Source organism: Chanodichthys erythropterus, chromosome 6 (assembly GCF_024489055.1).
Source record: "Chanodichthys erythropterus isolate Z2021 chromosome 6, ASM2448905v1, whole genome shotgun sequence".
Taxonomy (NCBI): domain Eukaryota; kingdom Metazoa; phylum Chordata; class Actinopteri; order Cypriniformes; family Xenocyprididae; genus Chanodichthys; species Chanodichthys erythropterus.
Genome location: NC_090226.1, coordinates 34101028 through 34115359, shown reverse-complemented (window position 1 = coordinate 34115359; position 14332 = coordinate 34101028). Strand labels below are relative to the sequence as shown.

Genomic DNA, 14332 nt, shown 5'->3' with positions numbered 1-14332 from the left:
GGGGGCACCCGGATTTGAACCGGGGACCTCTTGATCTGCAGTCAAATGCTCTACCACTGAGCTATACCCCCTTACAGTGAAGCATTTTTCTGTAAAAAAATAAAAAAACCCAAGCAATTTCCTTGAATAGATAAGTACAATGTAACAAAACAAAGAAGTGATTGGCTTGAAGTAACCTTCCAAAGTAGTTCCTAAAAGCACTTTAGTATTTGGTCACAGCTAAGGGGGCACCCGGATTTGAACCGGAGACCTCTTGATCTGCAGTCAAATGCTCTACCACTGAGCTATACCCCCTTACAGTGAAGCATTTTTCTTAAAAAAAAATTAAAAACGTAACACATCAAAGAAGTGTTTGGGATGACGTAACCTACCAAATTAGTTCCTAAAAACAACTCAGTATTTGGTCACAGCTAAGGGGGCACCTGGATTTGAATCGGGGACCTCTTGATCTGCAGTCAAATGCTCTACCACTGAGCTATACCCCCTTACAGTAATGTGCTTTTTTCCTTCAAAAAATATAAAACCCAAGCAATTTCCTTGAATAGATAGGTACAATGTAAAACAACAAAGAAGTGTTTGGCTTGATGTAACCTAGCAAAATAATTCCTAAAAACATTTTAGTATTTGGTCAGGGTAAAGGGAGCACCCGGAGCAAATGCTCTACCACTGAGCTATACCCCCTTACAGTCATGCATCTTTCTTTAAGAAATAAAAAACACAAGCAATTACCTTGAATAGATAAGTACATTGTAACACAATAAAGAAGTGTTTGGCTTGATGTAACCTAGCAAACTAATTCCTAAAAACATTTTAGTATTTGGTCAGGGTAAAGGGAGCACCCGGATTTGAAACAGGGACCTCTTGACCTGCTTTTACCACGAATGTGCACCGGACCGTGTGCTTTTGGTCGAGGGCCTCCAATGACCAAATGCCTCCATCTAGACACAACCTACCAACCTAACCAGTTCCTAAAAGCACTTTAGTACTTGATCATAGCTAAGGGGGCACCCGGATTTGAACCGGGGACCTCTTGATCTGCAGTCAAATGCTCTACCACTGAGCTATACCCCCTTACAGTGAAGCTTTTCTCTTTGAAAAAATAAAAAACCCAAGCAAATTCCTTGAATACATAAGTACAATGTAACAAAACAAAGAAGTGTTTGGGTTGACGTAACCTACCAAATTAGTTCCTTAAAACAACTGAGTATTTGGTCACAGCTAAGGGGGCACCCGGATTTGAACCGGGGACCTCTTGATCTGCAGTCAAATGCTCTACCACTGAGCTATACCCCCTTACAGTAATGTGCTTTTTTTCTTCAAAAAATATAAAACCCAAGCAATTTCCTTGAATAGATAGGTACAATGTAAAACAACAAAGAAGTGTTTGGCTTGATGTAACCTAGCAAAATAATTCCTAAAAACATTTTAGTATTTGGTCAGGGTAAAGGGGGCACCCGGATTTGAAACAGGGACCTCTTGACCTGCTTTTACCACGAATGTGCACCGGACCGTGTGCTTTTGGTCGAGGGCCTCCAATGACCAAATGCCTCCATCTAGACACAACCTACCAACCTAACCAGTTCCTAAAAGCACTTTAGTATTTGGTCATAGCTAAGGGGGCACCCGGATTTAAACCGGGGACCTCTTGATCTGCAGTCAAATGCTCTACCACTGAGCTATACCCCCTTACAGTGAAGCATTTTTCTTAAAAAAAAATTAAAAACGTAACACATCAAAGAAGTGTTTGGGATGACGTAACCTACCAAATTAGTTCCTAAAAACAACTCAGTATTTGGTCACAGCTAAGGGGGCACCTGGATTTGAACCGGGGACCTCTTGATCTGCAGTCAAATGCTCTACCACTGAGCTATACCCCCTTACAGTAATGTGCTTTTTTCCTTCAAAAAATATAAAACCCAAGCAATTTCCTTGAATAGATAGGTACAATGTAAAACAACAAAGAAGTGTTTGGCTTGATGTAACCTAGCAAAATAATTCCTAAAAACATTTTAGTATTTGGTCAGGGTAAAGGGGGCACCCGGATTTGAACCAGGGACCTCTTGACCTGCTTTTACCACGAATGTGCACCAGACCGTGTACTTTTGGTCGAGGGCCTCCAATGACCAAATGCCTCCATCTAGACACAACCTACCAACCTAACCAGTTCCTAAAAGCATTTTAGTATTTGATCATAGCTAAGGGGGCACCCGGATTTGAACCGGGGACCTCTTGATCTGCAGTCAAATGCTCTACCACTGAGCTATACCCCCTTACAGGGAAGGATTTTTCGTTTGAAAAAATAAAAAACCCAAGCAATTTCCTTGAATAGATAAGTACAATGTAACACATCAAAGAAGTGTTTTGGGTTGACGTAACCTACCAAATTAGTTCCTAAAAACAACTGAGTATTTGGTCACAGCTAAGGGGGCACCCGGATTTGAACCGGAGACCTCTTGATCTGCAGTCAAATGCTCTACCACTGAGCTATACCCCCTTACAGGGAAGGATTTTTCGTTTGAAAAAATAAAAAACCCAAGCAATTTCCTTGAATAGATAAGTACAATGTAACACATCAAAGAAGTGTTTTGGGTTGAGGTAACCTACCAAATTAGTTCCTAAAAGCAACTGAGTATTTGGTCACAGCTAAGGGGGCACCCGGATTTGAACCGGGGACCTCTTGATCTGCAGTCAAATGCTCTACCACTGAGCTATACCCCCTTACAGGGAAGGATTTTTCGTTTGAAAAAATAAAAAACCCAAGCAATTTCCTTGAATAGATAAGTACAATGTAACACAATAAAGAAGTGTTTGGCTTGATGTAACCTAGCAAACTAATTCCTAAAAACATTTTAGTATTTGGTCAGGGTAAAGGGAGCACCCGGATTTGAAACAGGGACCTCTTGACCTGCTTTTACCACGAATGTGCACCGGACCGTGTGCTTTTGGTTGAGGGCCTCCAATGACCAAATGCCTCCATCTAGACACAACCTACCTATCTAACCAGTTCCTAAAAGCACTTTAGTATTTGGTCACAGCTAAGGGGGCACCCGGATTTGAACCGGGGACCTCGTGATCTGCAGTCAAATGCTCTACCGCTGAGCTATACCCCCTTACAGTGAAGCATTTTTCTGTAAAAAAATAAAAAAACCCAAGCAATTTCCTTGAATAGATAAGTACAATGTAACAAAACAAAGAAGTGATTGGCTTGAAGTAACCTTCCAAAGTAGTTCCTAAAAGCACTTTAGTATTTGGTCACAGCTAAGGGGGCACCCGGATTTGAACCGGAGACCTCTTGATCTGCAGTCAAATGCTCTACCACTGAGCTATACCCCCTTACAGTGAAGCATTTTTCTTAAAAAAAAATTAAAAACGTAACACATCAAAGAAGTGTTTGGGATGACGTAACCTACCAAATTAGTTCCTAAAAACAACTCAGTATTTGGTCACAGCTAAGGGGGCACCTGGATTTGAATCGGGGACCTCTTGATCTGCAGTCAAATGCTCTACCACTGAGCTATACCCCCTTACAGTAATGTGCTTTTTTCCTTCAAAAAATATAAAACCCAAGCAATTTCCTTGAATAGATAGGTACAATGTAAAACAACAAAGAAGTGTTTGGCTTGATGTAACCTAGCAAAATAATTCCTAAAAACATTTTAGTATTTGGTCAGGGTAAAGGGGGCACCCGGATTTGAACCAGGGACCTCTTGACCTGCTTTTACCACGAATGTGCACCAGACCGTGTACTTTTGGTCGAGGGCCTCCAATGACCAAATGCCTCCATCTAGACACAACCTACCAACCTAACCAGTTCCTAAAAGCATTTTAGTATTTGATCATAGCTAAGGGGGCACCCGGATTTGAACCGGGGACCTCTTGATCTGCAGTCAAATGCTCTACCACTGAGCTATACCCCCTTACAGGGAAGGATTTTTCGTTTGAAAAAATAAAAAACCCAAGCAATTTCCTTGAATAGATAAGTACAATGTAACACATCAAAGAAGTGTTTGGGTTGACGTAACCTACCAAATTAGTTCCTAAAAACAACTCAGTGTTTGGTCACAGCTAAGGGGGCACCCGGATTTGAACCGGAGACCTCTTGATCTGCAGTCAAATGCTCTACCACTGAGCTATACCCCCTTACAGTCATGCATCTTTCTTTAAGAAATAAAAAACACAAGCAATTACCTTGAATAGATAAGTACATTGTAACACAATAAAGAAGTGTTTGGCTTGATGTAACCTAGCAAACTAATTCCTAAAAACATTTTAGTATTTGGTCAGGGTAAAGGGAGCACCCGGATTTGAAACAGGGACCTCTTGACCTGCTTTTACCACGAATGTGCACCGGACCGTGTGCTTTTGGTCGAGGGCCTCCAATGACCAAATGCCTCCATCTAGACACAACCTACCAACCTAACCAGTTCCTAAAAGCACTTTAGTACTTGATCATAGCTAAGGGGGCACCCGGATTTGAACCGGGGACCTCTTGATCTGCAGTCAAATGCTCTACCACTGAGCTATACCCCCTTACAGTGAAGCTTTTCTCTTTGAAAAAATAAAAAACCCAAGCAAATTCCTTGAATACATAAGTACAATGTAACAAAACAAAGAAGTGTTTGGGTTGACGTAACCTACCAAATTAGTTCTTAAAAACAACTGAGTATTTGGTCACAGCTAAGGGGGCACCCGGATTTGAACCGGGGACCTCTTGATCTGCAGTCAAATGCTCTACCACTGAGCTATACCCCCTTACAGTAATGTGCTTTTTTTCTTCAAAAAATATAAAACCCAAGCAATTTCCTTGAATAGATAGGTACAATGTAAAACAACAAAGAAGTGTTTGGCTTGATGTAACCTAGCAAAATAATTCCTAAAAACATTTTAGTATTTGGTCAGGGTAAAGGGGGCACCCGGATTTGAAACAGGGACCTCTTGACCTGCTTTTACCACGAATGTGCACCGGACCGTGTGCTTTTGGTCGAGGGCCTCCAATGACCAAATGCCTCCATCTAGACACAACCTACCAACCTAACCAGTTCCTAAAAGCACTTTAGTATTTGGTCATAGCTAAGGGGGCACCCGGATTTAAACCGGGGACCTCTTGATCTGCAGTCAAATGCTCTACCACTGAGCTATACCCCCTTACAGTGAAGCATTTTTCTGTAAAAAAAATTAAAAGTACGTAACACATCAAAGAAGTGTTTGGGATGACGTAACCTACCAAATTAGTTCCTAAAAACAACTCAGTATTTGGTCACAGCTAAGGGGGCACCTGGATTTGAACCGGGGACCTCTTGATCTGCAGTCAAATGCTCTACCACTGAGCTATACCCCCTTACAGTAATGTGCTTTTTTCCTTCAAAAAATATAAAACCCAAGCAATTTCCTTGAATAGATAGGTACAATGTAAAACAACAAAGAAGTGTTTGGCTTGATGTAACCTAGCAAAATAATTCCTAAAAACATTTTAGTATTTGGTCAGGGTAAAGGGGGCACCCGGATTTGAACCAGGGACCTCTTGACCTGCTTTTACCACGAATGTGCACCAGACCGTGTACTTTTGGTCGAGGGCCTCCAATGACCAAATGCCTCCATCTAGACACAACCTACCAACCTAACCAGTTCCTAAAAGCATTTTAGTATTTGATCATAGCTAAGGGGGCACCCGGATTTGAACCGGGGACCTCTTGATCTGCAGTCAAATGCTCTACCACTGAGCTATACCCCCTTACAGGGAAGGATTTTTCGTTTGAAAAAATAAAAAACCCAAGCAATTTCCTTGAATAGATAAGTACAATGTAACACATCAAAGAAGTGTATTGGGTTGAGGTAACCTACCAAATTAGTTCCTAAAAGCAACTGAGTATTTGGTCACAGCTAAGGGGGCACCCGGATTTGAACCGGAGACCTCTTGATCTGCAGTCAAATGCTCTACCACTGAGCTATACCCCCTTACAGGGAAGGATTTTTCGTTTGAAAAAATAAAAAACCCAAGCAATTTCCTTGAATAGATAAGTACAATGTAACACATCAAAGAAGTGTTTTGGGTTGAGGTAACCTACCAAATTAGTTCCTAAAAGCAACTGAGTATTTGGTCACAGCTAAGGGGGCACCCGGATTTGAACCGGGGACCTCTTGATCTGCAGTCAAATGCTCTACCACTGAGCTATACCCCCTTACAGGGAAGGATTTTTCGTTTGAAAAAATAAAAAACCCAAGCAATTTCCTTGAATAGATAAGTACAATGTAACACATCAAAGAAGTGTTTGGGTTGACGTAACCTACCAAATTAGTTCCTAAAAACAACTCAGTGTTTGGTCACAGCTAAGGGGGCACCCGGATTTGAACCGGAGACCTCTTGATCTGCAGTCAAATGCTCTACCACTGAGCTATACCCCCTTACAGTCATGCATCTTTCTTTAAGAAATAAAAAACACAAGCAATTACCTTGAATAGATAAGTACATTGTAACACAATAAAGAAGTGTTTGGCTTGATGTAACCTAGCAAACTAATTCCTAAAAACATTTTAGTATTTGGTCAGGGTAAAGGGAGCACCCGGATTTGAAACAGGGACCTCTTGACCTGCTTTTACCACGAATGTGCACCGGACTGTGTGCTTTTGGCCGAGGGCCTCCAATGACCAAATGCCTCCATCTAGACACAACCTACCAACCTAACCAGTTCCTAAAAGCACTTTAGTACTTGATCATAGCTAAGGGGGCACCCGGATTTGAACCGGGGACCTCTTGATCTGCAGTCAAATGCTCTACCACTGAGCTATACCCCCTTACAGTGAAGCTTTTCTCTTTGAAAAAATAAAAAACCCAAGCAAATTCCTTGAATACATAAGTACAATGTAACAAAACAAAGAAGTGTTTGGGTTGACGTAACCTACCAAATTAGTTCTTAAAAACAACTGAGTATTTGGTCACAGCTAAGGGGGCACCCGGATTTGAACCGGGGACCTCTTGATCTGCAGTCAAATGCTCTACCACTGAGCTATACCCCCTTACAGTAATGTGCTTTTTTTCTTCAAAAAATATAAAACCCAAGCAATTTCCTTGAATAGATAGGTACAATGTAAAACAACAAAGAAGTGTTTGGCTTGATGTAACCTAGCAAAATAATTCCTAAAAACATTTTAGTATTTGGTCAGGGTAAAGGGGGCACCCGGATTTGAAACAGGGACCTCTTGACCTGCTTTTACCACGAATGTGCACCGGACCGTGTGCTTTTGGTCGAGGGCCTCCAATGACCAAATGCCTCCATCTAGACACAACCTACCAACCTAACCAGTTCCTAAAAGCACTTTAGTATTTGGTCATAGCTAAGGGGGCACCCGGATTTAAACCGGGGACCTCTTGATCTGCAGTCAAATGCTCTACCACTGAGCTATACCCCCTTACAGTGAAGCTTTTCTCTTTGAAAAAATAAAAAACCCAAGCAAATTCCTTGAATACATAAGTACAATGTAACAAAACAAAGAAGTGTTTGGGTTGACGTAACCTACCAAATTAGTTCTTAAAAACAACTGAGTATTTGGTCACAGCTAAGGGGGCACCCGGATTTGAACCGGGGACCTCTTGATCTGCAGTCAAATGCTCTACCACTGAGCTATACCCCCTTACAGTAATGTGCTTTTTTTCTTCAAAAAATATAAAACCCAAGCAATTTCCTTGAATAGATAGGTACAATGTAAAACAACAAAGAAGTGTTTGGCTTGATGTAACCTAGCAAAATAATTCCTAAAAACATTTTAGTATTTGGTCAGGGTAAAGGGGGCACCCGGATTTGAAACAGGGACCTCTTGACCTGCTTTTACCACGAATGTGCACCGGACCGTGTGCTTTTGGTCGAGGGCCTCCAATGACCAAATGCCTCCATCTAGACACAACCTACCAACCTAACCAGTTCCTAAAAGCACTTTAGTATTTGGTCATAGCTAAGGGGGCACCCGGATTTAAACCGGGGACCTCTTGATCTGCAGTCAAATGCTCTACCACTGAGCTATATCCCCTTACAGTGAAGCTTTTTTCTGTAAAAAAATAAAAAAAACCCAAGCAATTTCCATGAATAGATAAGTACAATGTAACAGAACAAAGAAGTGTTTGGGTTGACGTAACCTACCAAATTAGTTCCTAAAAACAACTGAGTATTTGGTCACAGCTAAGGGGGCACCCGGATTTGAACCAGGGACCTCTTGAACTGCAGTCAAATGCTCTACCGCTGAGCTATACCCCCTTACAGTGAAGCACTTTTCTGTAAAAAAATAAAAAAACCCAAGCAATTTCCTTGAATAGATAAGTACAATGTAACAAAACAAAGAAGTGATTGGCTTGAAGTAACCTTCCAAAGTAGTTCCTAAAAGCACTTTAGTATTTGGTCACAGCTAAGGGGGCACCCGGATTTGAACCGGAGACCTCTTGATCTGCAGTCAAATGCTCTACCACTGAGCTATACCCCCTTACAGTGAAGCATTTTTCTTAAAAAAAAATTAAAAACGTAACACATCAAAGAAGTGTTTGGGATGACGTAACCTACCAAATTAGTTCCTAAAAACAACTCAGTATTTGGTCACAGCTAAGGGGGCACCTGGATTTGAACCGGGGACCTCTTGATCTGCAGTCAAATGCTCTACCACTGAGCTATACCCCCTTACAGTCATGCATCTTTCTTTAAGAAATAAAAACACAAGCAATTACCTTGAATAGATAAGTACAATGTAACACAATAAAGAAGTGTTTGGCTTGATGTAACCTAGCAAACTAATTCCTAAAAAAATTTTAGTATTTGGTCAGGGTAAAGGGAGCACCCGGATTTGAAACAGGGACCTCTTGATCTGCAGTCAAATGCTCTACCACTGAGCTATACCCCCTTACAGTAATGTGCTTTTTTTCTTCAAAAAATATAAAACCCAAGCAATTTCCTTGAATAGATAGGTACAATGTAAAACAACAAAGAAGTGTTTGGCTTGATGTAACCTAGCAAAATAATTCCTAAAAACATTTTAGTATTTGGTCAGGGTAAAGGGGGCACCCGGATTTGAAACAGGGACCTCTTGACCTGCTTTTACCACGAATGTGCACCGGACCGTGTGCTTTTGGTCGAGGGCCTCCAATGACCAAATGCCTCCATCTAGACACAACCTACCAACCTAACCAGTTCCTAAAAGCACTTTAGTATTTGGTCATAGCTAAGGGGGCACCCGGATTTAAACCGGGGACCTCTTGATCTGCAGTCAAATGCTCTACCACTGAGCTATACCCCCTTACAGTGAAGCTTTTCTCTTTGAAAAAATAAAAAACCCAAGCAAATTCCTTGAATACATAAGTACAATGTAACAAAACAAAGAAGTGTTTGGGTTGACGTAACCTACCAAATTAGTTCTTAAAAACAACTGAGTATTTGGTCACAGCTAAGGGGGCACCCGGATTTGAACCGGGGACCTCTTGATCTGCAGTCAAATGCTCTACCACTGAGCTATACCCCCTTACAGTAATGTGCTTTTTTTCTTCAAAAAATATAAAACCCAAGCAATTTCCTTGAATAGATAGGTACAATGTAAAACAACAAAGAAGTGTTTGGCTTGATGTAACCTAGCAAAATAATTCCTAAAAACATTTTAGTATTTGGTCAGGGTAAAGGGGGCACCCGGATTTGAAACAGGGACCTCTTGACCTGCTTTTACCACGAATGTGCACCGGACCGTGTGCTTTTGGTCGAGGGCCTCCAATGACCAAATGCCTCCATCTAGACACAACCTACCAACCTAACCAGTTCCTAAAAGCACTTTAGTATTTGGTCATAGCTAAGGGGGCACCCGGATTTAAACCGGGGACCTCTTGATCTGCAGTCAAATGCTCTACCACTGAGCTATACCCCCTTACAGTGAAGCATTTTTCTCTTAAAAAAAATTAAAAACGTAACACATCAAAGAAGTGTTTGGGATGACGTAACCTACCAAATTAGTTCCTAAAAACAACTCAGTATTTGGTCACAGCTAAGGGGGCACCTGGATTTGAACCGGGGACCTCTTGATCTGCAGTCAAATGCTCTACCACTGAGCTATACCCCCTTACAGTAATGTGCTTTTTTCCTTCAAAAAATATAAAACCCAAGCAATTTCCTTGAATAGATAGGTACAATGTAAAACAACAAAGAAGTGTTTGGCTTGATGTAACCTAGCAAAATAATTCCTAAAAACATTTTAGTATTTGGTCAGGGTAAAGGGGGCACCCGGATTTGAACCAGGGACCTCTTGACCTGCTTTTACCACGAATGTGCACCAGACCGTGTACTTTTGGTCGAGGGCCTCCAATGACCAAATGCCTCCATCTAGACACAACCTACCAACCTAACCAGTTCCTAAAAGCATTTTAGTATTTGATCATAGCTAAGGGGGCACCCGGATTTGAACCGGGGACCTCTTGATCTGCAGTCAAATGCTCTACCACTGAGCTATACCCCCTTACAGGGAAGGATTTTTCGTTTGAAAAAATAAAAAACCCAAGCAATTTCCTTGAATAGATAAGTACAATGTAACACATCAAAGAAGTGTTTTGGGTTGAGGTAACCTACCAAATTAGTTCCTAAAAGCAACTGAGTATTTGGTCACAGCTAAGGGGGCACCCGGATTTGAACCGGGGACCTCTTGATCTGCAGTCAAATGCTCTACCACTGAGCTATACCCCCTTACAGGGAAGGATTTTTCGTTTGAAAAAATAAAAAACCCAAGCAATTTCCTTGAATAGATAAGTACAATGTAACACATCAAAGAAGTGTTTTGGGTTGAGGTAACCTACCAAATTAGTTCCTAAAAGCAACTGAGTATTTGGTCACAGCTAAGGGGGCACCCGGATTTGAACCGGGGACCTCTTGATCTGCAGTCAAATGCTCTACCACTGAGCTATACCCCCTTACAGTAATGTTCTTTTTTTCTTCAAAAAATATAAAACCCAAGCAATTTCCTTGAATAGATAGGTACAATGTAAAACAACAAAGAAGTGTTTGGCTTGATGTAACCTAGCAAAATAATTCCTAAAAACATTTTAGTATTTGGTCAGGGTAAAGGGGGCACCCGGATTTGAAACAGGGACCTCTTGACCTGCTTTTACCACGAATGTGCACCGGACCGTGTGCTTTTGGTCGAGGGCCTCCAATGACCAAATGCCTCCATCTAGACACAACCTACCAACCTAACCAGTTCCTAAAAGCACTTTAGTATTTGGTCATAGCTAAGGGGGCACCCGGATTTAAACCGGGGACCTCTTGATCTGCAGTCAAATGCTCTACCACTGAGCTATATCCCCTTACAGTGAAGCTTTTTTCTGTAAAAAAATAAAAAACCCAAGCAATTTCCATGAATAGATAAGTACAATGTAACAGAACAAAGAAGTGTTTGGGTTGACGTAACCTACCAAATTAGTTCCTAAAAACAACTGAGTATTTGGTCACAGCTAAGGGGGCACCCGGATTTGAACCGGGGACCTCTTGATCTGCAGTCAAATGCTCTACCGCTGAGCTATACCCCCTTACAGTGAAGCATTTTTCTGTAAAAAAATAAAAAAACCCAAGCAATTTCCTTGAATAGATAAGTACAATGTAACAAAACAAAGAAGTGATTGGCTTGAAGTAACCTTCCAAAGTAGTTCCTAAAAGCACTTTAGTATTTGGTCACAGCTAAGGGGGCACCCGGATTTGAACCGGAGACCTCTTGATCTGCAGTCAAATGCTCTACCACTGAGCTATACCCCCTTACAGTGAAGCATTTTTCTTAAAAAAAAATTAAAAACGTAACACATCAAAGAAGTGTTTGGGATGACGTAACCTACCAAATTAGTTCCTAAAAACAACTCAGTATTTGGTCACAGCTAAGGGGGCACCTGGATTTGAACCGGGGACCTCTTGATCTGCAGTCAAATGCTCTACCACTGAGCTATACCCCCTTACAGGGAAGGATTTTTCGTTTGAAAAAATAAAAAACCCAAGCAATTTCCTTGAATAGATAAGTACAATGTAACACATCAAAGAAGTGTTTGGGTTGACGTAACCTACCAAATTAGTTCCTAAAAACAACTCAGTATTTGGTCACAGCTAAGGGGGCACCCGGATTTGAACCGGAGACCTCTTGATCTGCAGTCAAATGCTCTACCACTGAGCTATACCCCCTTACAGTCATGCATCTTTCTTTAAGAAATAAAAAACACAAGCAATTACCTTGAATAGATAAGTACATTGTAACACAATAAAGAAGTGTTTGGCTTGATGTAACCTAGCAAACTAATTCCTAAAAACATTTTAGTATTTGGTCAGGGTAAAGGGAGCACCCGGATTTGAAACAGGGACCTCTTGACCTGCTTTTACCACGAATGTGCACCGGACCGTGTGCTTTTGGTCGAGGGCCTCCAATGACCAAATGCCTCCATCTAGACACAACCTACCAACCTAACCAGTTCCTAAAAGCACTTTAGTACTTGATCATAGCTAAGGGGGCACCCGGATTTGAACCGGGGACCTCTTGATCTGCAGTCAAATGCTCTACCACTGAGCTATACCCCCTTACAGTGAAGTATTTTTCTGTAAAAAATAAAAAAAACACAAGCAATTTCCTTGAATAGATAAGTACAATGTAACACAATAAAGAAGTGTTTGGCTTGATGTAACCTAGCAAACTAATTCCTAAAAACATTTTAGTATTTGGTCAGGGTAAAGGGAGCACCCGGATTTGAAACAGGGACCTCTTGACCTGCTTTTACCACGAATGTGCACCGGACCGTGTGCTTTTGGTTGAGGGCCTCCAATGACCAAATGCCTCCATCTAGACACAACCTATCTAACCAGTTCCTAAAAGCACTTTAGTATTTGGTCACAGCTAAGGGGGCACCCGGATTTGAACCGGGGACCTCGTGATCTGCAGTCAAATGCTCTACCACTGAGCTATACCCCCTTACAGTGAAGCTTTTCTCTTTGAAAAAATAAAAAACCCAAGCAAAATCCTTGAATACATAAGTACAATGTAACAAAACAAAGAAGTGTTTGGGTTGACGTAACCTACCAAATTAGTTCTTAAAAACAACTGAGTATTTGGTCACAGCTAAGGGGGCACCCGGATTTGAACCGGGGACCTCTTGACCTGCTTTTACCACGAATGTGCACCGGACCGTGTGCTTTTGGTCGAGGGCCTCCAATGACCAAATGCCTCCATCTAGACAAATTGCTACCTGCCTCTCAGATGGCTACCTTTCAGGGATTGGTGGTTCCACGGTGTAATGGTTAGCACTCTGGACTTTGAATCCAGTGATCCAAGTTCAAATCTTGGTGGAACCTCTTTGTAGCTTTTTGTGACAGGGGGAGAAAACAAAGGTGTTGCGGAACTCCTGATGTACCTGTAAAATGGCGGTGAAATTGGCAGTCTCAAACTCGTCGGGGAATCATAGGGTGCTTCTCAATTCTTATTTGTGCATCCTCGTTTCCTTTCCTTGCTTCCTTTCCTCGCGTCTTAGCTCCACCCCTCCAGGATGCGAGGGAAGGACGCGAGGGAAGGACGCAAGGAAAAGACGAGAGGACGGAGGAATTGAATCAAGTGAAATGATAAATCCTCGCTCCCTTTAGCGTCACTTCAAAGCGTCATCAGCTGCGCTCGAGGGATCTACCCACTTGTTGTTAAAGTTTGGTTATTTAAAAAAATATAATAAATATTAATAAAGCAAGATGCCTAGTTGAAATATATGAGATATAAAGTTTATTTAATCTGTAAAAGTAAAGCATACATTTAAATTATTGTGACAGATAAGAAGGGGGAGGAGAATTTATGCGTGCGTCAGATTACTCGATGAGAAACACTTCCGCAAAGGATGCACCTGTGTATCATCGCTCATGACTCCTCAGGAAAGCCTCCTCACTCCTCGTTCCTCGCATCCTCGCGGTGCGATTAGAGAATTGAGATGTCCTTCAAGATGGCTGAGCTCGATTGTTGTCCGGGTCATAAGATGTAGGACGGAGGAGCGAGGAGACGAGGAGGGATATTGAGAAGCACCCATAGGCTTAAAAAGCAAAACGTTCAATGGCATTTCGTGACTTGACAAGCAAAAGCAGCCCCTTCCAAGGTTCTGTGGTGTAATGGTTAACACACACAACGATTTGGTGACAGCTAAGGAGGAACCCGGATTTGAACCAGGGACCTCTTGATCTGCAGTCAAATGCTCTACCACTGAGCTATACCCCCCTAAAGTGAAGCATTTTTCTTAAAAAGAACCCAAGAAATTTCCATGAATAGATAAGTACAATGTAACAAAATAAAGAAGTGTTTGGGTTGACGTAACCTACCA

The 14332-nt window shown here is 41.7% G+C and overlaps 1 non-coding gene across 1 annotated transcript; it reads left to right on the top strand.

Moving 5' to 3' along the window:
* The first annotated feature begins 13259 nt into the window (after positions 1-13259).
* On the top strand, positions 13260-13331 carry trnaq-uug (transfer RNA glutamine (anticodon UUG)). Its single transcript has one exon. It is a non-coding gene; the product is annotated as a tRNA-Gln (tRNA).
* Positions 13332-14332: the final 1001 nt, after the last annotated feature.